At 44.6% G+C, this 23,222-nt stretch overlaps 1 protein-coding gene across 11 annotated transcripts in view; it reads right to left on the reverse strand.

Annotated features, from left to right (window-relative positions):
• LOC132659061 (zinc finger Y-chromosomal protein) overlaps nucleotides 1-23,222 on the reverse strand; it is an 80,686-nt gene that overhangs the window by 39,595 nt on the left and 17,869 nt on the right. Inside the window, exon 1 of one of the 11 annotated variants that reach the window (XM_060408712.1) lies at nucleotides 1-23,222. This exon is cut by the window's right edge and continues 9,330 nt beyond it. The exons of the other annotated variants lie outside the window; for them this stretch is intronic. The gene's annotated coding sequence lies outside the window, so the exon portion shown is untranslated. 11 annotated transcript variants of the gene reach the window in all.

Genomic DNA, 23,222 nt, shown 5'->3' on the forward strand with positions numbered 1-23,222 from the left:
CACTATGAAAAGTCATCAGTTCCCAAAGTGAAGTGAAGTGAAGTCGCTCAGTCGTGTCGAACTCTTTGCAACCCCATGGGCTGTAGACTACCAGGCTCCTCTGTCCATGGGATTTTCCAGGCAATAGTCCTGGAGTGGATTGCCATTTCAAAAGAAAGCAGCAAAAGAAGGAAAAAACAAAGAAATCCAGGAAAGAGTAAGATACTAAACTAAGTCTTCGAGTATCATTAACCACCCTGATGTTAAATGGAGTAAATTTGCCAATCAAAGGACAGAGTGGCTAGATCAATTAGAAAAGAAAAAGAAAAAACAAAAGACTCAACTACCAACTATATGCTGCCTACAGGGCACTCAGCGCACGAGTTAAGGATAACAAAGGTTAAATGTGAAGATGTGGATAAAGATATTCCTTTCAAGCGGAAATTTAAAAAAATACAGGTAGCTTTACATTAGACAAAACAACAGTAGCTCAAAAATGGAACAGAAGGTCTTTGCTGCTGCTGTTGCTAAATCGGTTCAGTCGTATCCGACTTCAGATGGCAGCCCACCAGGCTCCTCCATCCCTGGGATTCTCGAGGCAAGACCACTGGAGTGGGTTGCCACTTCCTTCTCCAATGCATGAAAGTGAAAGTCAAAGTGAAGTTGCTCAGTCGTGTCTGACTCGTAACGACCCCATGGACTGCAGCCCACCAGGCTCCTCTGTTCATGGAAATAATGATAAATGGTCAATGCATCCAGACATACATAAAAGTACGTATAAAACCAACACTGTTTCTTGCATTGCATACTTAAATACATCAAGCAAATATTAAAAGGTGGGGTCTTACTATTGTAATGTATTTCTTGTTTCAAATTCATTAGTATTTGTTTGAAGGAAGAAATATAATAAAATAATTAGTAAGTCTCCAGAGGCTTCAATATTACAACTTTTAACAGATCATCCAAATACAAAACCTACAAGGAAACACTATTTGAACTACACATCAGATCAAATGGATCTAACACACATACCATCCAAAAGCAACAGGATACTCCATTCAAAAGCAACAGGATCCTCATTCTTCGGAATATTTTTCACACAGACCATAACATATGTCCCAAATCTTAACAAACTTAAAAATTAATTTATAGCAAGTATCTTTCCATACAACACTGACATGAAAAGAGAAATCATCAAAAATCTTTCAACAAACCAAAAATCTTTCTACAAAAGAATATTTGGTAGAATTTTGAATTCTACAAAAAATTTAGAGGCGGACTGAGTTATCCTACTCAAACTTGTCCAGAAAATTTGAGAGATGGGGAAACTCCCAAACGCATACTTTAAAGCCACCATCATCCAGGTTGCAAAACAAAAGAAAGATGCCACAGAAGAATAAAACTACAGGCCAGGGGATCGTACTAAGATGGTGGAAGAACAGGACAGGGAGACCACTTTCTTCCCCACAAATTCAAAGAACATTTGAACACTGAGCAAATTCCAAAGAACTTCTGAATGCTGGCAAAGGGACATCAGGCACCCAGAAAAGCAGCCCACTGTCTTCGAAAGGAGGTGGGACAAAATATAAAAGATAAAACGAGAGACAAAAGGGGGACGGACGGGAGACCCTCCTGGGAAGGGAGTCTTAAAAGAAAAGAACTTTCCAAACACCAGGAAACCCTGTCATGGGGGTTGGGTGGGGGGCGGCAGGTCTGTGGGGAGTTTTGGAATCTCAAAGGGAAACATAACCAGGAGGAAAAGGGAAAAACAAATAAATAAAATAAAACCCACAGATTATGTGCCTAATGGGCAACTCCCAGTGCTCAGATATGCCACCAGCACGCAACAGCTGAACAGGGAGGCACAGGCTGCATTGTTTAGGGTGAGGACATGGCCTAAATGTCTGAGGACTATCTGAGGAACCTAAGGTGAGACAGCAACCCCAACTGTGGGACAGCCACAGAGAGACAGGGGGAAAAAAAAAAAAAGAGAGAGAGAGAGAGACAACTATCCAGCGAAAAGCCCTAACCTGATGGGAATCCCAGACCCCCTGACCTGCCTCCTGAGAAATCTGTATGCAGGTCAGGAAGGAACAGTTAGAACTGGACATGGCACAACAGATCGGATCCAAACAGCAAAAGGAGTACACCAAGGCTGTATATTGTCACCCTACTTATATAACTTATATTCAGAGTACATCATGAAAAACGGTGGCTGAAGGAAGCACAGGCTGCTATCAAGATTGCTGGGAGAAATATCAATAACCTCAGATATGAAGATGATATCACCCTTATGGCAGAAACTGAAAAAGAACTAAAGAGCCTCTTGATGAAACTGAAAGAGGAAAGTGAAAAACTTGGCTTGAAGCTCAACATTCAGAAAACGAAGACCATGGCATCAGGTCCCATCACTTCATGGGAAATAGATGGGGAAACAGTGTCAGACTTTATTTTGGGGGGCTCCAAAATCACTGCAGATGGTGACTGCAGCCATGAAATTAAAAGACGCTTACTCCTTGGAAGGAAAGTTATGACCAATCTAGACAGCGTATTAAGAAGCAGAGAAATTACTTTGTCAACAAAGGTCCATCTAGTCAAGGCTATGGTTTTTCCAGTAATCATGTATGGGTCTGAGAGTTGGACTATAAAGAAAGCTGAGCACAGAAGAATTGATGCTTTTCAACTGTGGTGTTGAAGAAGACTCTTGAGAGTCCCTTGAACTGCGAGGAGATCCAGCCAGTCCATCCTAAAGATCAGTCCTGGGTGTTCATTGGTAGGACTGATGCTGAAGCTGAAACTCCAATACTTTGGCCACCTGATGCAAAAAGCTGACTCACTGGAAAAGTCCCTGATGCTGGGAAAGATTGAGGGCAGGAAGAGAAGGGGACAACAGAGGATGAGATAGTTGGATGTCCACCAACTCAATGGACATGGGTTTCAGTGGACTCTGGGAGTTGGTGATGGACAGGGAGGCCTGAATACTGCAGTCCATGGGATTGCAAAGGGGCGGATATGACTGAGCGACTGAACTGAACTAAAATGTAAAAGAATACATCTGAATCAGTTCTAATGAGGTGGATGAAACTGGAGCCTATTACACAGAGTGAAGTAAGCCAAAAAGAAAAACACCAATACAGAACTAACACATATATATGGAATTTAGAAAAATGGTAACGATACCCCTACTTGTGAGACAGCAAAAGAGGCACAGATGTAGGGAACAGTCTATCGGACTCTGCGACAGAAGGGGAGGGTGGGAATATTTGAGAGAATTACACTGAAACATGTATATTATCGTATGTGAAACCGATCGCCAGTCCAGGTTCAATGCTTGAGACAGGATGCTCAGGGCTGGTGCACTGGGATGACCCAGACAGATGGGATGGGAAGGGAGGCGGGAGGGGGGTTCAGGATGGGGAACACATGTACACCAGTGGCTGACTCATGTCAATGTATGGCAAAACCACTACAATATTGTAAAATAAGAGATAGCAAGGGTGAATATCGATATTCTAGGAATCAGCCAACTAAAATGTACTGGAATGGGTGAATGTAACTCAGATGACCATATTATCTACTACTGCGGGCAGGAATCCCTCAGAAGAAATGGAGTAGCCATCATGGTCAACAAAAGAGTCCAAAATGCAGTACTTGGATGCAATCTCGAAAACGACAGAATGATCTCTGCTCGTCTCCAAGGCAAACCATTCAATATCACAGTTACCCAAGTCTATGCCCCAACCAGTACCGCAGAAGAAACTGAAGTTGAATGGTTTTATGAAGACCTACAAGACCTTTTAGAATTAACACCCAAAAAAGATGTCCTTTTCATTACAGGGGACTGGAATGCAAAAGTAGGAAGTCAAGAAACACCTGGAGTAACAGCCAAATTTGGCCTTGGAATGCAGAATGAAGGAGGGCAAACACTATTAGAGTTTTGCCAAGAAAATGCACTGGTCATAGCAAACATCCTCTTCCAACAACACAAGAGAAGACTCTACACATGGACATCACCAGATGGTCAACACCAAAATCAGACTGATTACATTCTTTGCAGCCAAAGATGGAGAAGCTCTATACAGTCCACAAAAACAAGATCAGGAGCTGACTGTGGCTCAGATCATGAACTCCTTATTACCAAATTCAGACTCAAATTAAACAAAGTAGGGAAAACCACTAGACCATTCAGGTATGACCTAAATCAAATCCCTTATAATTATACAGTGGAAGTGAGAAACAGATTTAAGGGCCTAGATCGGATAGATAGAGTGCCTGGTGAACTATGGAATGAGGTTCGTGACATTGTACAGAAGACAGGGATCAAGACCATCCCCATGGAAAAGAAATGCAAAAAGCAAAATGGCTCTCTGGGGAGGCCGTACAAATAGCTGTGAAAAGAAGAGAGAAGAAAAGCAAAGATATAAGCATCTGAATGCAGAGTTCCAAAGAATAGACAGAAGAGATAAGAAAGCCTTCCTCAGCGATCAATGCAAAGAAATAGAGGAAAACAACAGAATGTGAAAGACCTCTTCAAGAAAATCAGAGATAACAAGGGAACATTTCATGGAAAGATGGGCTCAATAAAGGACATAAATGGTATGGAACTAACAGAAGCAGAAGATATTAAGAAGAGGTGACAAGAATACACAGAAGAACTGTACAAAAATGATCTTCACGACCCAGATAATCATGATGATGTGATCACTAATCTAGAGCCAGACATCTTGGAATGTGAAGTCAAGTGGGCCTTAGAAAGCATCACTACGAACAAAGCTAGTGGAGGTGACCGAATTCCAGTTGAGCTGTTTCAAATCCTGAAAGATGATACTGTGAAAGTGCTGCACTCAACATGCCAGCAAATTTGGAAAACTCAGCAGTGGCCACAGGACTGGAAAAGGTCAGTTTTCATTCCAACCCAAAGAAAGGCAATGCCAAAGAATGCTCAAACTACCACACAATTGCACTCATCTCACATGCTAGTAAAGTAATGCTCAAAAATCTCCAAGCCAGGCTTTAGCAATACGTGAACTGTGAACTCCCTGATGTTCAAGCTGGTTTTAGAAAAGGCAGAGGAACCAGAGATCAAACTGCCAACATCCGCTGGATCATGGAAAAAGCAAGAGAGTTCCAGAAAAACATCTATTTCTGCTTTATGCCAAAGCCTTTGACTGTGTGGATCACAACAAACTGTGGAAAATTCTGAGACAGATGGCAATACCAGAGCACCTAACCTGCCTCTTGAGAAATCTGTATGCAGGTCAGGAAGCAACAGTCAGAACTGGACATGGAACACCACACTGGTTCCAAATAGGAAAAGGAGTACGTCAAGGCTATATATAGTCACCCTGCTTATTTAACTTATATGCAGAGTACATCATGAGAAACACTGGACTGGAAGAAACACAAACTGGAACCAAGACTGTCGGGAGAAATCTTAATAACCTCAGGGATGCAGATGACACCACCCTTATGGCAGAAAGTGAGGAGGAACTAAAAAGCCTCTTGATGAAAGTTAAAGAGGAGAGTGAAAAAGTTGGCTTAAAGCTCAACATTCAGAAAACGAAGATCATGGTATCTGGTCCCATCACTTCATGGGAAATAGATGCAGAACAGTAGAAACAGTGTCAGACTTTTATTTTGGGGGGCTCTGAAATCACTGCAGATGGTGACTGCAGCCATGAAATTAAAAGACACTTACTCCTTGGAAGAAAAGTTATGACACACCTAGATAGCATATTCCAAAGCAGAAACATTATTTTGCCGACTAAGGTCCATCTAGTCAAGGCTGTGGTTTTTCCAGTGGTCATTTATGGATGCGAGAGTTGGACTGTGAAGAAGGCTGAGTGCCGAAGAATTGATGCTTTTGAACTGTGGTGTTGGAGAAGACTCTTGAGAGTCCCTTGGACTGCAAGGAGATCCAACCAGTCCATTCTGAAGGAGATCAGTCCTGGGATTTCTTTGGAAGGAATGATGCTAAAGCTGAAACTCCAGTACTTTGGACACCTCATGGGAAGAGTTGACTCATTGGAGAAGACTTTGATTCTGGGGGGGATTGGGGGCAGGAGGAGAAGGGGACGACTGAGGATGAGATGGCTGGATGACATCACGGACTCAATCGACTTGAGTCTGAGTGAACTCCGGGAGATGGTGATGGACAAGGAGGCCTGGCGTGCTGCGATTCATGGGGTCGCGATGAGTCAGAGACGACTGAGCGACTGAACTGACTGTAGAATAATCAGCCTCCAATTAAAAAAAAAACCCACAGGCCAATATCACTGATTAACATAGATGCAAAAATCCTAAACAAAATTCTAGCCAAAAGTATCCAAAAACATATCAAAAAGACCACACATCATGGCCAAGTGGGCTTCATTCCAGGGATGCAAGAATTCATTGCATGGATACAAGGATTCATTCCAGGGATGCAAGGATTCTTCAGTAACTGCAAATCAATCAATGTGATACACCATAATACAAATAAAAGATAAAAATCATGCGATTATCTTAGTAGATGCAGAGACAGCCTCTGACAAAATTCAACACACATTTTGATAAAAATTCTCCAGAAAGCAGACAGAAAAGGAACATACCTCAACATGATGAAAGCTATAACCACAGACCCACAGCAAACATTTCCTCAATGGAGAAAAACTGAAAGCATTTCCTCCAATATAGGAACAAGACAAGAGCGCTCACTCTCACCAGTACTACTCAACGTAGTTTTGGAAGTCCTAGTCATAGCAATCAAAGAGAATAAAAAGAAATAATCAGATTGGAAAAAAAGTAAACTTTCACTGTTGGCAGATGACACAATCCTCTACATACATGTACATGTGGCTAATTCATGTTGATGTATGGCAAAAACCATCACAATGTTGTAAAGAAATTACCCTCAAATTAAAAGTTACTTTTTAAAAAGAAAAAAGAAAAAGGAAAAGAAACAAGAAATTAGTAATAAGAAAGTGGGAAACTAACTTAGCAAAATACCTCTGAAATAATCAACTTGTCAAGGAAGAAATCATATTAAAATTCAAAATATTCTAAGGCAAAAAGGAAACAAAACATACTGAAACTTATTAGATGCAGCTAAAGCAAATGACAAATTCACATGAAAAATAAACATCTCAAATAGACAACGTTCTATTAACCCCTCAAGGAACTAGAAAAGGAATAAAAACTAAGTTTTAACCCCTCAAGGAACTAGAAAAGGAATAAAAACTAAGCTCAAAGTTGGCAGAAAGAAAAAAAAAGAACATAGCAGAAAGAAACAAAACAACAAACAGAAAACAAAGTTAAGGAAACCTAGGAACTGTTTTTAGGTAAGATTAAACTGCCAAACATTTAGCAGACTAAAAAAAAACCTAAATAAAATCAGAAATTAAAAAGACATTACCACAGACATTAGAGAAGCACAATCACTAAGAACAGGTACATGTCAACATACTGGATAACGTACAAAACATGGATAAAGTCCTAGAAACATATACTTCCTAATGATACTATACAAGCCAGAAACAAATAAACGAATAAGGCAGCAAAAAAGACAATACCTGATTCCCCTCAACCGCTGGGACTTAGCAGTTAAGACCCTTCTTGACCCTATTAGACAAGAGGCAGACTGGCAGTTTAAGTGTTTCACCAAGTGGAAATACCAAAATACCTGGGATACCGAGTGCTTCTCAAACCAAGAAAGAAACATCAACAAGAAAGTAGGATAAATGGAAGGAAGCTATCTAAGGCAACTGTACTAGAAAACATGATTAAAAACTTCAAAAAGGAATTTAATGGAGACTACAGGACAAAGATGATGCCCAACCAGCTCTGCATTCTCTGTTAGGCTCAATGGCCTGCAATGGGAGTCAGCTGACCACCAGAACGCATCATGGACTTAAATTTGATAAAGACAGTCTATGCCATAGCTGGGCTTCCCTGGTGGCTCAGAGGTTAAAGCATCTGCCTACAATGCAGGAGACCCGGGTTCGATCCCTGGGTCAGGAAGATCCCCTGGAGAAGGAAATGGTAACCCACTTCAGTATTCTTGACTGGAGAATCCCATGGATAGAGGAGCCTGGTGGGCTATAGTCCATGCGGTTGCAGAGAGTCAGACATGACTGAGCGACTTCATTTCACTTCTTCTTCATGCTGTGGTTACAGGAAAACCTGAACATCCCAATCAGTTCCCATACATAAAACTCTTGGCTAGGGATAGCCCAGGACCCACCACCCCCCCACCACCGCCACCTGCCCCCCAAAATGGGCTCAATTTTGTATCCAAAATGAAGAAGATAAGATATTAATGGCCTAAAAGGTAGCCAAAGATGGAAAGGAGATCTTAAAGGATCCAGAGGGGGAAAGAACTTCCCTCGCCACCATACTGGATGATGATTGTACCAACCAATGTTCCTGCAGTGCCAGGAGCCTCCCCACAGAGAACTGACCAGAGGCCAGTAAGCATCCCAGCACCTCCACCTTCACCAGTCCTCCCGAGAGCCTCACAGGTTGTAGAGCTGCCATTTCGGCAAACTCCGACCTTAGCTAAAGCTACAACCCACTGGACTCAACAACTTGCTGACGTCATGTAACCCAAGCTCAATCCTTTGCTCCTGGTAAGTACTACCGTATGAGAGGAGGGAAACATTGGGATTAAGCAGAGACTGCTCCAGCAGAGAGTCAAGGGAAAAGGCACCACAACAGATGCCTCTTAAGAGAAGTTCAACAACCTCTGCTGCAAGGGGAGGACAGTAATTAACATCAAGCTCCTGAAGCTTATTACTATCAGCCTTCTTATCAAATGACATACTAAACTGGCCAGTATATCCTACCCCCTTACTCAAAAGACCCACATATATGACTAGATCGATGGAAACCATCTTCTGCACCCACGAACCAACATGGGATGATGTCATGCAATTATTGACATCTCTCTTTCAGTACTGAGGAGAGGTATAGGATTAATACAAAAGCAAAAAAAATGGTTATGAGAGATGGTTCCAGAAGGTGTTGCAAATCCAGAAGCGTGGATAGAGCAACCCTTCCCCACTGATAAGCCTAACTGGGACTATAACACAGAAGAAGGGAGGATTCAGCTAGACAGATCAGACAGCCATTATACAAGGGCTGAAGAGGGGAGCCCATAAGCCAATGGATGTGTCAAAACCTGCTGGGGTAATTCAGAAGGGGAATGAATCACCTTCTGAATTTTATGAGAGGCTCAGCAAAGCCTATAGACTTTATAAACCTATAGACCCAGAAGCTGTGGGCTCTCAAGACTGTTGTAAACTTGGCATTCATCTCACAGGCATACCACAGTATTAAGAGAAAGCTTCGAAAAGACAGAAGGGGTGCTATCTATGTCCAGCTCACAGTTAACTGAAATAGTAGACAGTGGTCTTGAATAAGGACACAGAAATAGAAAAGAAATATGAAAAGAGAAAAAAAGAGGAACAAAAAAGAACAGTCCAAAGATTTGCAATGCTAGCTGCGGCTCTGGAAAAGTCTATCTCCGGCCCTCCAGAAAAACCTCCTCCTGCCCCAGGGACGTGACAGTCCTTCAACCAGTCCCAACAGAGGCCCCAGGCCCTGTTACCGCCAAACTAATGTACCCAGTGCCGAGGTTTTAGCCACTGGAAGAACAAATGTCCTAAGGCAAAGAGGGAAGGGAAAGCTCCGGCAGTTGTGGTGCTTGCTGACTTGGAATTAAACAGGGCTGCCAGGGTTCAGAGATCATCAGGTACCCGAGAGCCCATGGTAACCTTAAAAGTGGGGGGACTGAAACACTGACTTTATGGTGGATACAGGAGCAGAACTGCCAGCAGTAACAAAACCTGTGGCACCACTGTCCAAAAGACTACCGCTGTAACTAGGGTGTAATGAGAATAGATGATTAAAACATTTTGCCAGCCCAAAAAATGCCAAATGGGAGGGACACCAAGTGATTCATAAATTCCTCTAAATTCTTGAGTGCCCAGTACCCATGTTGAGAAAAGAACTGGTCTCCAAACTGGGAGCACAAGTGACTTTCTCCCCTGAGAAGAGGCCCACCTTCCAAGTAGGCACTATGACTTATTTGCTCTCTCTCTCAATACACCCCCAAGATGAGCGGAGGTTGCATAAGCCTCTGAACAAAGTACAGGGTGGGCTGGAAGAGCTTGAAGTGAAGTCAAGTCACTCAGTCGTGTCTGACTCTTTGCCACCCCATGGACTGTAGCCTACCAGGCTCCTCCCATGGGATTTTCCAGGCAGGGGTACTGGAGTGGGTTGCCATTCCTTCTCCAGAGGATCTTCCCCACCCAAAGATTGAAGCTGGGTCTCCCGCATTATAGGCAGACACTTTACCATCTGAGCCACCAGGGAAGCACTTAAGAGAGAGCTAACTCAATCATTCCCCGAGGTCTGGACAGAAGGCAACTGCCCCTCTCCCGCCGGCTAAACATCAAGCCCCAGTGATAACATAACTCAAGCCAGATGCCATCCTGGTTAGAAGGCGCCAGTACCCGCTACTGGTAGAGGCCTGGGCCAGCATACTACCTCACATCAATAGATTGAAACAAATTGGCATTCTGGTAGAGCACCAGTTGGCTTGGAATACACCCATCCTGCCAGTCTAAAAGGAAGGAGGACAGAACTAGAGGCCTGAACAAGATCTCAGGCTAGTCAACCAGGCTACTGTGACTTTACAACCCACTGTTCCAAACCCCTATACCTTACCTAGCCTCCTCCCGCTGAGGACTAAAGTTTATACTTGTCTGCATCTCAAGGATGCCTTCTTTTGTATATGCCTCATCCCAGTGCAAAGCCCATCTTTCCCTTTGAATGGGAAGATCCAGTGGGGGATACCAAACAACAGCTCACCTGGATTTATCTCCCACAAGAGTTTAAGAATTTGCGGACCATCTTTGGGGAAGCCTTGGCTTCTGACCTGTACTCATTCCAGCCGGCAAAGTACAGGTGTTGGCTCCTACAATACGTGGATAACCTGCTACTGGCTGCTGAGACCAAGGAAATATGCTGGGAAGGAACAAAAAAGCTTTGCTCCAATGCTGACGGAAGCAGGTTACCAGGTGTTGAAGAAGGTAGCACATATCTGCAAGGAGGACTAGGATTTGTTTTAAAGAAGGGCACAAGGTTATCAGACCAGTCCAGAAAAGATGTAACCCTGAGAATCCCAACACCTAAGACGCGTCGGCACCTCTGAGTGTTGGGGAGCTACTGGGTTTTGCAGAATTTGGATTCCAAGGTATTCCCACATGGCCCAGTCATTGTAGGAACCCCTGACAGGGCCTGAGAAGAATCCACTAAATTGGACCAAAAAACAACAAAAAGCCTTTGATGAACTAAGGTTGGCAATTACATCACCCCCTGCTTTAGGGCTGCCACACCTTACCAAACCATTTACTCTATATGTAATTGAAAAAGACAAACCAGCAATGGGAATGTTAACTCAGACTGTGGGAACGTGGGAGAGACCTGCAGCCGATCTCTGAAGGTGGCCCGACCATGTCACCACTGGGTGGCCCGGATGCTTGTGAACAATTGCAGCAGTTGCCCTACTAGTACAAGAAGCTACTAAATTGACTCTAGGCCAAGATCTGGTCATAACAGTCCCACATAAGGTCAACACACCCTTACAAGGAGACCCCACAAATGGCTATTAAACTCAGGGATTATTTAATATCAAGGGCTGTTATGTGAAACTCCTAACCTCCGTACTGAGCACTTTACCAGACTTTAGACCAGCCACACTTCTTCCAGGAGAAGGAAATGGCTCCGTGGACAGAGGAGCCTGGTGGGCTGCTGTCCATAGAGTCACAAAAAGTTGGACACAACTAAGGCAACTAACGGAGAAGGCAATGGCACCCCACTCCAGTACTCTTGCCTGGAATATCCCATGGATGGAGAAGCCTAGTAGGCCAGGCTGCAGTCCATGGGGTCGCTAAGAGTCGGACACGACTGAGTGACTTCACTTTCACTTTTCACTTTCATGCATTGGAGAAGGACATGGCAACCCACTCCAGTGTTCTCACTTGGAAAATCCCAGGGACAGGAGAGACTGGTGGGCTGCCGTCTATGGGGTCGCACAGAGTCGGACACAACTGAAGCGACTTAGCAGCAGCAGCAAGGCAATTTAGCATGCACATGTGGACTGGAGAAGGAAATGGCAACCCACTCATGTTCTTGCCTGAAGAATTCCAGGGACAAAGGAGCCAGGTGGGCTGCCATCTATGGGGTCACACAGAGTTGGACACAACTGAAGCAACTTAACAGCAGCAGCACACTCCTTCCAGTGGGAGAAAGTGGACCTCATGACTGTGGGAAGTCTTAGAGGAAATCTACAGTAGCAGACCCGACCTCCAAGACAGATTCCAGACCCTGACTGAGTCCTATATACTGATAACACTAGCCTGCTATCAGTGGACAATGGTTGTCAGGTTACCCCATATCACAGAAAAGACTTGTCACTGAAGCTGGCTCCTTGCCACAACACTGGTTTGTTCAACAAGCTGAGTTTGGGGCTTTGATTCAATCACTCCTTTTGACTTGCTGTCAAAAGGCAAGAAGGTAAACATCTACACTGACTCCAAGTATGCTTTTGCCACACTACATGTACACAGGGCTCTGTATAAGGAGAGAGGCCTTATGATAACTAGTGGAAATGATATTAAAAATATCATTTTTAATGGAAGAAATTCTGACTCTATTAGATGCTGACCCCATTTAAAGGAAGAAATTCTGACCCTATTAGATGCTGTCTGGGAACCAGAAAGGGTTGCAGTCATACACTGCCGAGGACATCAAAAAGAGGATATCCCCCTGGGCTCGGGGAAACAGACTGGCAGATAAGACCACTAAACAAGCAGCTGAGGGCATGGGGGTGACAAGTAAAGCCCCTATTAAAGCTTTCATATTGGTGGAACTGCCTGAGCTAACGCTAGACTCTCCAAAATACACTGAAGCCAAAAATCCACAAGCCACAGCAGAAGGGGCCATGAAGACTGAAAAGGGATGGTGGGAACTGCCAAGTGGCAAATTACTGGTACTGGAGGAGCTAGCACCCACTCTGGTAAGCCAAACACACCAAGCGACCCATCTAGGCCATGATAAACCAGAAGAGCTAACTTGAAAATATTTCCTGGTTCCCCACCGTTCTTCCCTACGCAGGACAGAATCTCAGAACTGCACTGCCTGCTCATAGGTCAATGCCGCCGCTTGGCACAGTCAAAAACCTCCAGGGATTCAGCTAAAAGGCAAGCTGCCCTTTGAACACCTGGAAGTGGACTTCACTAGAATGAAACCTCACTGACACTACCGTTACCTGCTGGTATAAATGTTCTCAGGATGGGTAGAAGCTTTTCCTACGCGGACTAAGGAGCATCAGAAGTAGCCCAGTGCCTGCTTAGGGAGGCAGTTTCCAGATTTGGATTTCCTACCAGCATTGAATCGGACAATGGCCTGGCTTTCATAGCTGATTTAGTACAAGTGAGCAAAACTTTAAACATTAAATGGAAACTACACACTGCATATAGGCCCCAAAGTTCTTGGATGGTAGAACAAAACCACTGCACACTTAGACACACTCTCCAAATGGATCAGACAGACTGACTGCTCCTGGGTGGACTTGCTTCCCATGGCTCTGCTCAGACTCAAGATGACCCCATAGTCTCATGGCTACTCTCCGTGTGAAACTGTACATGAGAGACCCCCTCCCATAATAAAACAGGTGTCAACCACTTTGCCTCAGGTAAGGGGGCATTAGATTTCATGGCAGATGAAGCAGTTAGATAAGGTAATTAGTCATGAAACTTAAGTTTATAGAAGAAAGCAAGCCATTCCCCTTGGGGGAACAGATTCAAGAGTTTACTCCTGGTAACCAAGTATGGGTCCTGGAAACATGATTCACTCTTGGTGGAAGGGCCTTTATACTGTTATTCTAACTACCCCTACTGCAGTTAAAGTTGCAGATACTGTCCCTTGGATCCATCATATGAGGGTGAAGAGAAACCCATGCAGACCCAAAAAACGCTTAGTGGAGTGCACAGAGGGAACCCACCAACCCTTGAGAAATTAAGATCATCCTTAAGAAGAAGAAGGAAAAGAAAATCCAGGATGAGCCCCTTCAAGATGAAGCTGCATAATCAACTCCTGCTGCTTGGCCTCATCAATGTGATTTTGAATTTAACTTCCATTTCAACTCAGGACAATGCTTTCATCTCATGGACACAATCCTATGCGGACTTCCACAACACCTCCAACTGCTGGGTATGTGGGACTATGCCTCTGTCTGTGATGGACAGACTTCCCTGGTGGGTGTCACCTCTCTGCCAAGGAAGAGTTTAAACCACTCTTCTCTTTTCTGGAATGACAAAAGAGACTTTCCTTTCTCTTGTCAATCATAATCTCTCCCTGCTCTCCTGGTGTTAAGTCAGAGCTACCGTCAATAGACTCAGGTCATGGGGTTACATCTGATGTAAACACCAGTTTCACAGAAATAACAAAAGCCTACACCTCATATTTAAAAGCGAAAGGAAAAATGCTCCTGGACCAGCAAGAGAGGATAGGCCTCAAAGTTGAACAATTCTATCAAGTTTGAGATGACTATTTCTGGATGACACCAGCAAAGGGTCAATTAATTACCCCTACCAATAGATGCTGGGAACAAAAAGACAAAACATTAGGGTTTGGTGACCGTCCATTAGACCCAAAAGAACTAAAATATATGGGGCACCTATCCCACAAACAACGTAAACGAACATCTGAGGTCACATACCACACCAACCAGTCCATCCACTGGCCAGGCTCTGATTGGACATATAACTCTAGAATATCCTGGTGGCACCCAACAGAACCCAATGGCTTTGCAGGCCTAATCTTTGGCCTTGGTTACCACTTGGGCTGGGTAGGATACTGGCTGCACACTGGGATTCACTTTTGCCCATGGCAGCATAAAACCTAACCTACAACAAGCCCCAGTAAATCTACCTTATTTACAGGCTAGATGGACAAGGTCTGTGTTTCAGTGGTATGAGTACATTGCTACTTTATTCATACCTTCTATAGGGACAACAGATATTACCATTAAAGTAAAAGCCTTGACTAATTTCACAAAACAGGCCCTACTAGATAGTGCTAAAGCCATTTAAGCCTTAAATGAAGAACAAATCCAAATGAGAAAAGCAGTAATTCCAAACAGAATGGCTATGGACATGCTCACAGCTGCCCAAGTAGGGACCTGTGCTAGAATTAAGGTTGAATGTTGTGTATATATTCCTGATTTATCTGACAATGTATCAGCTTCTTTAGATGACATGAAAAACCATGTAAAAGCAATGTCAAATGGAAACATTCCTTTCTGGACTTCAGTCCAATCTTGGGTGAAGGTAATTGGCAGAAAACTGATTTACCACTGTTACAGATGCCTTGATAGTTCTGCTTTGTGGACCCTGCATTTTACAATGTATTATGAACTTTGTAACCCAAAGGTTGGTGTCATTCTCCCAAATTGGCAGGCAGAGACCCAGGGTGCAATATATCCCTATGAACGATGCTCATACACTGAGTTAAGAGCATCAAGAGGGGGAAATGAAGGAAATAGACAGAACAGGCTCCATCTTGAAAGCAGGATTCGATCTTTGGATGGACTATGAACTCTGAGCTATATGCCCAGTATGTGTGGAAACGACATACCTACTGGAAAACCAGATCCCCTGGATGGAAGAACTCCAGGGCGCATACCTAGACTCTCCATCATCTAAAAGAATACCCTAATTTTCTGTGTAACCAAATAGAATCATAAATTCTATTGTGCTTATTGGGATATGACTACAGGCCTATTGATAACTGACCAGTGTTAACTACCTAGGCCTAAGGCATATGAATCATGGGTTAACTTTGACCATATCTTTCTTTTCATTTGTTCAGACTAGTTTCACAGAATTTGGGGAGATGGGTTTCGGCACATACACCTAGGGTATATAAGGTTTTCACAAAAACTGGTCGAGGTCCTTGGCTAAGAGGAGACACTGCCCTGGCTTACCGGTGTAATAAGCTGTTCAGATATGCAGTTGACACCAACCTATGGCAGAGAATGAAGAAAAACTCAAGAGCCTCTTGTTGAGTGAAAAAGTTGGCTTAAAGCTCAACATGCAGAAAACTAAGCTCATGGCATCATGGTCCGATCACTTCATGGCAAATAGATGTGGAAACAGTAGCTGACTTCATTTTCCTGGGCTCCAAAATCATTGCAGATGGTGACTGTAGTCATGAAATTAAAAGACACTTACTCCTTGGAAGGAAAGTTATGACCAACCTAGATAGCATATTTAAAAAGCAGAGACATTACTTTGCCAACAAAGGTCCGCCTGGTCAAGGATATGGTTTTTCCAGTGGTTGTGTATGGATGTGAGAGTTGGACAGAAATCTAAGCACAGAAGAATTGATGCCTTTGAACTGTGGTGTTGGAGCAGACACTTGAGAGTCCCTTGGACTGCAAGGAGATCCAACCAGTCCTTTCTAAACGAGATCTGTCCTGGGTGTTCACTGGAAGGACTGATGCTGAAGCTGAAACTCCAATACTTTGGCCACCTGATGCGAACAGCTGACTCATTGGAAAGGAACCTGATGCCTGGAAAGATTGAGGGCAGGAGAAGGGGACAACAGAGAATGAGATGGTTGGATGGCATCACTGACTTAATGGACACGGGTTTAGGTGGACTCCGGGAGTTGGTGATGGACACGGAGACCTGGTGTGCTGCGGTTCATGGGGTCACAAAGAGTGGGACACAACTGAGTGACTGAACTGACCTGAACCACTATCTGCATTGTCCTTCTGAGTAAGTTTGATTCCCAGAATGCATGGCTACAACATTACAACAGTAGTTCCTGGTAAGGAACACAGAACTAATCAGCCACCACCAACCGAAAGAGTTCTGGAAAGATCACAAGGAGACACCATGTGTTCAATCACCTTCCAGAATCCCTCTTGCTAGCATCCATCTTGGCTGAGCAATGCACGCGCCACCAGGAAGGACTCCAAGTCAGAATGACTGGCCAGAGACCACCGGAAACTTATCCCATCACCATAAAACCCAAGGCTGCAAGCCACATGGCAGAGCTATTCCTTATCCTGCTGCTCTCTGCCCAGGTGCCCTTTTCCAATAGTCTCTTGCTTTGCCAGCACATATCTCCTCAGACAATTCTTTTCCAAGTGTTAGACAACAGCCCACTCTTGGGGCCCTGGAGGAGGACCCCCTTTCCTACAACAATTGGCAACCACGAAGGGACCATTTTCTTTTTACTGCGGCTGACATCCCAATCTCTCAGTACTCCAGGACCAGCTCACCTGCTGACAGACTCGATCCAGCAGCTGCAACTGGGACTGTTTTGTCCCTGGTCTTCCTGACACAGACAACTTGTCAGAGTGCCCCTTTTGTCCCTGGTCTTCCTGACATGGACAACTTGTCAGAGTGCCCCAACCAGGTAGGGAACAAGAGACTTTTTTTGACCCCTTCTACCTCACCTCTCTTTTCAGCCCCTCCTATCCTATCCTATTTTTTCCGGTGCCCTAGTCCCGGATGAAGGAATCTGGTCGAAGGGCCTCAGCCTAAGCTGAGGACTGGAGGCTGATCTCCTCCTCCTGGTAGAGAACTCAAATTCTGATTTTGGTAGGGCCGAGTTCCAGTCCTCCCTTCTCTGGAGGCCCACGGAAATGTCCCATAATGCCTGGGTATCTGCAGGTGGCTGGTGACTTCTGTAAGGTCGCCCATTTTTTTCTCCCTTTCTCTCCCCGACTCTTAGACTTCTTTTCTCTTCCCAATCCTTCTCTTTTAACCTGGCCTCCTTTCCTCTCTTTGAAGACCAAAAGTATTTCCATTTACTCTGTTAATACTCAGGACTGAGGTTCTAGGTCTTTGTAAGAGATTTTCTGAGAGGCTACACTCTCTCCTCCCCATTAATTGTGCTTTCTGCTCTTGGGGAGAAAATCAGGCATTAGAAGCGCTCCATCAGGTGCCCTGTTTCTTTAAATTCAACCTTTGATTGTGCATTTCACTGAATGTTTCCACATGTAAGTGACTGACGGGTGGGGTGGAAACAGTCACACCTGGCGTTGGGTGAAAATTAACACCCTAGACATGTGTTGTAGGGTTAATTCACCTTTCGGGACCTGTCCTACAGCCCCGCTGATTGGGCTTACCACTGAACATTTCCTTGAGTGCATATACAATCAGGCAATTTGGGACCAAGAGACAGCTTAGACTGATTCCCTGGGAATTAATTATAAACTATACCACTGTTGAAATGGGGAATAAGCCTAGCTTCCCTTTAGATACCCCACTGGGTCACATTTGGCCCACTGGGAGGGATATGGTCATCCCCACCCAGTGTTATAATGATCAGGAAAAAACCTAGAATCCTCGATCAGGCTAGAAAACTGGCTGGTGAAAGACAGCAGGTGTATGTCAGTCTGACCCCTGCAGAAGAGATAATCCCCGGAGTCAGAGTGGGATCCTAATACAACGGCAGGAAAGGAATCCCTAAGACACCTCATGACTTGTCTTCTACGGTCCCAGGTGTCCAAGAAGTTATTTATTATAATAAGGTAAAAGAGGTTACACAGGGAAAAAAAGAAAATCCAGCTTTTTAGGAAGACTCAAAAGAGACCTTTAAAAACTTTACCCAGGCAGATCTACAAAGTACGGAAAGAAGAGTCCTGTCGGCCTATTTCTTCACAAGCAAGGCAGCCCCAGACATAAAGAGAAAATTGTAAAAACTAGGGAAAGAACCAGAAACCCCAGTCTCTGACATGGTGGTGGAGGCAAATAGGGTGCTTTTTAATAGGGTGCTGGGATAGAAAGCCAAAAGGGAGCAAAAGGAAGCCCCAAAGGATAGAAGAATAGAGAGGCAGATGCAAGACATGACCTGATAACAGGCTAAAATCCTGGCCTTGATTCATCCTGCCACTATGAGAGTCAAATGAAAGCAAGGAAGAAAAAAGGATCTTAGAATCCACCATGACTAAGATGCACCCACTGTGCCTACAGCAGAGAGGATGGGCATTGGAAAGGGCAGTGTCCATATCACCCTAAGGGAAGGCATAAGGAGACACCTCCACTCGCTCCCTCTGTGTCAATCCTGGGTAACCCTGACTGAGGATGACCAGGGGCTCGAGAAACCCCCATGGATGGTGAGATCCAGATCATTCCTCTTGACCTGTGGGTGACTCTAAAAACAGAAGGTAAGGATGTGAACTTTCTTTTGGACATGGGCCTGCCTTCTGTTCTTCCTGATTAGGACCTTTAGACTCCCTGACTAAAACGGTGATGGGGGGATGGAAAACCCCAAAGCCGAAATTTTATTAGGCTCCTCCACTGTAAGGTGGGCAACTGGTAAGGGACCCATCCCTTCTTACCTATGCCTGGTTGCCTGCTCCCCTAATGGGGAGAGAACTTCTTTGCCACCTCCAGACCAGGGTGACTTGGGGATAGCTAAAACTGGTAATTTCCTTTGCCTGGTGTCTGAATATCTGCAGTCATATGTAGAAAAGGAGGAGTCTATCCCTTTCTTAGATGACGTTAATCCTCAGATGTGGGATATTTCCAGCCATGGCTAGCCATAAATGTCCCACCAGTGAAGATTTTTCTGAGGCCAAATGCTCCCTAACCCTGGAAAAGACAATTATCCCCTAAAATCAGAAGTTCTCAACCATCTTAGACCATTAGTTAACAAATACCGGAGTACTGGAAGTCTAATCACTTGTGAGTCTCCCTGCACTACCCCAATCTTGTTAAGAAACCAAATGGATGTTTTTGATTTGTCCAGGATCAAAGAGCTGTTAACGAAGCTGTGGTTCCCATACACCCCGTAGTCCCAAACCTGTATGCCCTCCTATCCCAAGTCCCAGGAAATGCTAAGTACTTCTCAGTCTTGGGCCTTAAGGATGCTTTCTTTCGCATTCCTCTCCATAATCCACTCCAGTACTTTTGCCTGGCAAGTCCCATGGATGGAGGAGCCTGGAAGGCTGTAGTCCATGAGGTCGCCAAGAGTCGGACAAGACTGAGCGACTTCACTTTCACTTTTCACTTTCATGCATTGGAGATGGAAATGGCAACCCATTCCAGTGTTCCTGCCTGGAGAATCCCAGCGACAGGGGAGCCTGGTGGGCTGCCATCTATGGGGTTGCACAGAGTCAGACATGACTGAAGCAACTTAGCAGCAGCAGCCATCCTCCTCCAAAATGCCAAAAGCTCTTTGCCTTTGAGTGGTGGGACCCAAGAATAAAGGAAGGCATACAACTTTGCTGGACTCAACTACCACAAGGGTTTAGGGACAGCCCTCATGTTCACAGGACTTCTTTGGGGACAGAACTAAGGGAATTAACCTTATGAACAGTAATCTAATATTCTTTGTGGATGACTTGCTTATAGCTAGCCCTTGCTTATAGCTTGCTTCCAGCTCTCAAGTGGATACTATTAAAACTTTAAATTTTCTCTATGAGAAAGGGTTATCCTGTATCCCCCAAGTAAACTCAAATTAATTTAACCCACATTAAGATACCTTGGATTTATAATTATAAAAGGGAAAAGAATGTTCGACCTCCAGAGGAAGTCCCTCACCTTAAATACCCCATACCTCCAAACAAGAAAACGGCTTAGGGCATTTTTAGGAATGACTGGGTTTTGCCAGGTCTGGATCCCTGAATCTGGCCTGACCCCTATATGAGAGGTTAAAGAGGGAAAGAGGAGGAGCCACTTGACTGGGATGAGACCCAAAAGTTTGCCTTTAATGCCCTGAAAGCGTCTTGTCACTACAGTCATAGGGCCTCCCAAACCAGGGAAAGCCTTTCAGGCTGTATGTCTCTGAAAGGGTAGGAACTGCTCTTGGGATGTTAGGCCAAATGATGAGTCCTGAATTACAACCCACAGCTTACCTCTCAGAACAACTAGATGAGGTGGCCTGAGGGTGGCCCACTTGCCTCTGGGCAGTAATGGCCACCACTTTCATGGTTAAAAAGGCATCTAAGCTGACCCTGGTCAGCCTACCACAGTGTATATATGCCTTACCAGGTGCAAGCAGTCTTGGAAACTAAAAGGGATAGATGGATGACAGGGGGAGGGATCACCCAATAACAAGCCCTCCTCGACACGCCAAAAATGAAATTAAGGGAGTGTCAGACTTTAAAATACCACCACCTTAAAGCCAGATCTCCATACTTCCCTTTTGACCACCATCACATTCAAATCATAGGTGAGTTGAACTCTTCTTGCCCTGACCTATCAGGAAACACCCTAATCTGACCCAAAGGAAGACAGGTACACAGATGTCAGTAGTTTTGCAGAAAAAGGAGAGAGGAAAGCAGGATATGCTGTAGTGAGCCTAGAAGAAACTAGGGAAAGTGCTTGGGTCTCTTCTCCCAAGCACTCAGCTCAGAAAGATGAACTTTTTGCCCTGACCAACAGTCTTGGAATTAGGGGAAGGAAAGAGGATTAATGTACATGCTGCTGCTGCTGCTAAGTCGCTTTAGTCGTGTCTGACTCTGTGCGACCCCATGGACAGCAGCCCACCAGGCTCCTCTGCCTCTGGGATTCTCCACGCAAGAACACTGGAATGGGTTGCCATTTCCTTCTCCAACACATGAAAGTGAAAGTGAAGTCGCTCAGTCATGTCCGACTCCCAGTGACCCCATGGACTGCAGCCTACCAGCTCCTCCATCCATAGACTCTAAATATGCTTTCCTCATTCTGCATACCCAAGCAGCAATTTGGAAGGCAAGATGGATGCCCAGTCCTCGAAGCTCTCCTATTAAATACAAAGAGCCCATTCTCAGGCTCCTGGAGGCAAACTTCCTGATAATTAGCTGTTATCCACTGCAAAGATCACCAAAAGGGACAAGAAAAGGAGACCCAGTAAATAAGAAAGCTGATCAAGAGGCAAAACCAGCCTCTAGGGAAGCTACCCCGTCACTACTATCTGCCCTTTTCCCCTCCAAGAAAACTCTGACTCCAAATTATATCCCAGAGGAACATTCTGGATATGCCAGCCAGGGCTGGGAGGCATGGGTAGTTCCAGATTGATCAGGACCAAACAATACTCCCTGACTCTTAGGTTTGGAAAACTACTAACTCTACATAAAAGTACCCATTTTGGAAGAGACAAGCTGGAAACCTTACTGAAGTCCATTCTCTACCACCCCCAGTTGGCTAAGGCTCTTCAACAGGTCACACAGAATTGTGATACCTGTCTAAGAAATAATCCAAAAACCAGACCCTTGCCACCTCCTCTAATTAAACCTGTCCAACATCAGGGATCACATCCCCAAGAGGACTGGCAGGTGGATTTTACAGCCATGCCAAAGACCCAAGGATTCTCTTATTTGCTAGTCCTTGTTGACACATTCATAGGATGGACTGAAGCATTCCTTATAAAGACAGAGAAAGCTACAGAAATCTGCAACGTTCTGCTGAAGGAGACAGTGCCTAGGTTTGGGCCACCCCAATTACAAGCCCTGATTTACAGCCACAGTATCCCATGCAGTTGGCTGCATGCTTAGAAATCAAACATGGTCTCCATTCATTCTGGCACCCTCAAGTCTCAGGGAAGGTGGAAAGAGCCAACCATGCCTTTAAAAGTGCTCTGGCCAAACTATGTCAAGAAACACATAATAAATAGATCTATATGCTACTCATAGGCCTCATGAGGGTACAGTTCAGTTCAGTTCAGTTCAGTTCAGTTGCTCAGTCATGTCTGACTCTTTGCAACCCCATGAATTGCAGCATGCAAGGCCTCCCTGTCCGTCCCCAACTCCCGGAGTTCACTCAGACTCATGTCCATTGAGTCGGTGATGCCATCCAGCCATCTCATCCTATGTCGTCCCCTTCTCCTCCTGCCCCCAATCCATCCCAGCACCAGAGTCTTTTCCAATGAGTCAATTCTTTGCATGAGGTGGCCAAAGTTTTGGGAGTTTCAGCTTTAGCATCAGTCCTTCCAATGAACACCCAGGACTGATCTCCTGTAGAATGGACTGGTTGGATCTCCTTGTAGTCCAAGGGACTCTTCAAGAGTCTTCTCCAACACCATAGTTCAAAAGCATCAATTCTTTGGCATTCAGCTTTCTTCACAGTCCAACTCACATCCATTGGACCTTTGTTGGCAAAGTAATGTCTTCGCTTTTGAATATGCTATCTAGGTTGGCCATAAATTTCCTTCCAAGGAGTAAGCGTCTTTTAATTTCATGAGGGTATAGGCAGCCCCCA

The sequence above is a fragment of the Ovis aries genome, chromosome Y (genome assembly GCF_016772045.2).
Source record: "Ovis aries strain OAR_USU_Benz2616 breed Rambouillet chromosome Y, ARS-UI_Ramb_v3.0, whole genome shotgun sequence".
NCBI classification, from domain to species: Eukaryota; Metazoa; Chordata; class Mammalia; order Artiodactyla; family Bovidae; genus Ovis; species Ovis aries.